This window comes from Blastomyces dermatitidis, assembly GCF_000003525.1.
Source record: "Blastomyces dermatitidis ER-3 genomic scaffold supercont1.1, whole genome shotgun sequence".
In the NCBI taxonomy this organism is placed as follows: domain Eukaryota; kingdom Fungi; phylum Ascomycota; class Eurotiomycetes; order Onygenales; family Ajellomycetaceae; genus Blastomyces; species Blastomyces dermatitidis.
Genome location: NW_025544774.1, coordinates 6,264,329 through 6,267,725, shown reverse-complemented (window position 1 = coordinate 6,267,725; position 3,397 = coordinate 6,264,329).

The window sequence follows — 3,397 nt, the reverse complement described above, 5'->3', positions numbered from 1 at the left end:
TGAAGTAGAGGTTTGACGGCCTCTTTTGTTATGATATTTTGCTGGACGCGAAGGTTGTTTATTGAACGAGAGAACGAGAGACTAGTAGATGGATTTATGTTGCTGAACAGGGGATTTGCATGGACGAAGCACCAGATTGATGGAGCGCTTGGGTCTGGGGTCAAACATGGGAAGATGGTGGAAAAGGTGTGGCTTGGTCAGGGATTTTGTGGTTGTCATTGGTTATGATTCGGCTAGCTAGCTTGGCAGTTAGCGGAGGCCCCAGAGTACATGACAATATAACCAGTGTTGAGAGTATGAGTCATTAAGGGCCTGTTCAGTGACCCCGTCCAGGGCTGTATAAGTCTGTACAGTGTCAGCTTGTACAGCCCTGAACAGCTCTGATCAGGGTTATACATACTAATCTGACTGAATAAGGTCTTCTGTTCAGTAGATTCTATGTATAACTCTGTATAACTTAATAACTTATCAAGTATATTAAACTAATAGTCAGATTCATATTATAGAGTTTAATAGTGTATTTAGCTGAAAAAGTAATAGATTTAAATCTATTTAAGTTAAATCTATACTGTATATACTGAAATGAGTTCTAATATATACTGATATGTTTTAGTATAACTATATAAAGTACAGAGTTTAAAGTACAGTATTCAGAGATCTGTAAATATTATTAAAAATTAATAATTATAATAATAATTATTATTATTATTCTTCAATTATAGATGTATATAGTCAGAGACTATGATATCTATCTAAGAATCTTTAGTTCTCAGAGTTTTTTCTATATCTATAGAGTTAACTATTATACACTTATCAATTTCAGATATATAAAATCAGAAAATTCTAGCTCAGAATACACAAACTGTTTATAAATTACAGTATTTTAACACCTATTAATACTTTGAAATCATTTGAAAATATTATGACAAAGGAAAAGAGAATATAGTCTTAAAGATAGACACATTAAATAGATAGATAGAAAAGAACAGAAAGAAATAAGTATAGTAAAAAGAGACTATAATAAAATAAAATTATTAAAAGATAGTGTATAGCTGTTTTAACAGACTATATTTAATTAATTTTCATCTCTTTATATTCAGATACTTCTGAGTTGAGTCATTTTCTTATAGCTGTTTAAGTTTCTGATAGAAAGTCTATTAAGTATTTAAGTTCTATCTCAGTTGAGAATAAGAATCTTATATTTAATTAATTTAAATCATACTTCTTCTTTAATCTGACTCTGAGACTATTGTATAATATGTAATATATTATAATATACTCAGAATTCTTATTTGTATTGCAGAATAAGCACTCTGTTAAATTAAATCTATTATTAAATCTTTATATATAGAATTTGAAATAATTATGTTCTAGTTTTAGCTGAATTATAGATGAGAATATTTTCTTTTTATATTTAATTAAATAAGATTTTCACTTTGATTTTATTTTAAATCTTGAATAATATATGCTCTTCTTTTATTTCTATCAGCTTTTATTTCACTTATTTAAACAAGATTCTTTTATCTTTCTCTTTATAAAAGATCAGAACACTGTTTTTTAAATAGATCTGCTTAATTCTGAACTCTTTTTTATAGCTGAATCAGTCAATTCATTGCTATGAATGTTTATATAAGTAGAAACTCAATACAGATAAATTATCAGTTTAGATATTCTTCTCTTTTAAATTTTCAAAACAGAGTTTAAAATCAGATTAAGATTTATTTGATTATTATAAATCTGACTATTTCTAAGTCTTTTTAAAGCAGCTTGACTATCAGAGAATATTCATATCTCTTTTAAACTATTTTCTCTTTTATAAGATTTTATTTCAATGAGTTTGAAAGCTTTCACTATTATAAATAGTTCAGTATCAAAGACTTCAGATTCATAGTCTAAATTTCAGAAATCTGAGATAAAATTGATATTATCTTCAGTATAAGCAATGTCTGTATCTAATCTATTTAAATTCTCATTTTTTGAGTTATCTGAGTAAATCAGAATAGAGTCTTTTATATTGATTATAGAGATCTTCTTTAAATACTGTTTATATTCTCTCTCTTTAGATAGTTCACTTATTTATAAGTTTATAAGAGATTTCAGCTTTTCTCTTCAGAGAGATATCTTCTCATGATCAATTTTCTCAACATTTAATGAAGAAAATTAATTCTTAATAAGTGAACATCATCTATACAGTTGAGAGAGCATTTTCTTTAAAGTATTATTTTCATTTAAATTAAGAAATCTATTTCAATTCAGTTTATTTCCTGAGTTAACTGATGAAAATGAAGAAGAGACTCTTTCTCTGATTATATAATTTAAGCTCATCTTTATAACTCTCAGAGTATAGTTTATACAGATCTTTTCAAATTGAATAGTAGAAGATGAAATTGAGACTTCAATTTCTATTATTTTAATAGAAGATGATTTAAATACTTTCAGAATTCTTCTCAAAGCTCTATTTTATAAACTTTGAAATAGTTCAGTGAAGTTATCTTAATTATTTTATTAAACTTAAACTTCATAATCAGCTACTGAGATAATACAGACTATATATAACTATCTTATAGTCTGAAAAGATAGATCTCTCTCAGTATTTAATAGTCTGATTATACTATTCAGTAGTCTCTCTATCTTGATAATTCTTTGTTAAATATAATATTTAAAATTCAACTTGAAGTTTAATCATACTTCTAGCTATTTGACATTCAAACTGAGTTTAATCTCTTTATTTAGAAGAGTTAGACTTAGTTCTTTCTTATTAAATCTGGAAAAAAAGTGAATTAACTCAGTTTTATTCATATTAAATTGAATTAGATTGATATCTGCTCTAATAAAGATTTTCTTTACTACTTTCTCAATCACTTTTAAATTCTCTTTAATTGTCTTTGAACTGTAGAGTAGATCAATATCATCTATATAACTTAGAGATTTTACTATTTTCATCTCTCTATTCTTGAATAAATATGCAGTGTATATTATAAATAAAATAGATAAGATTAAAGATTCTTATAATACTTCTTTTTTATCTCAGTTTTATCTTGTTTTCTTTCATCAAAGAATAGTTGTATAATTCTTTTAGATATGAAATAATCAACTCATTTTATTAGAGAAAGTGACAGTTTTAATATCTTCAAAGTTTGAATTATCTTAGACTTTGAAACATGATCAAATGCATCTTTTATATTAATAAAAACTACAGTTAAGACCAGGCCTTCATACTTTATTACTTAAATATTATGAATAACTGAGAGAACAGTATCAATTGCAGAATATTATTTTCTATCTCTTATTTATTTATTAAATAGAAGAGAATCACTAATAGAGCTTATAAAAAATAATCTAGTAGCTATTATCTTTTCTAGAACTTTTCTTAAACAGTTCAACAGACATATTACTT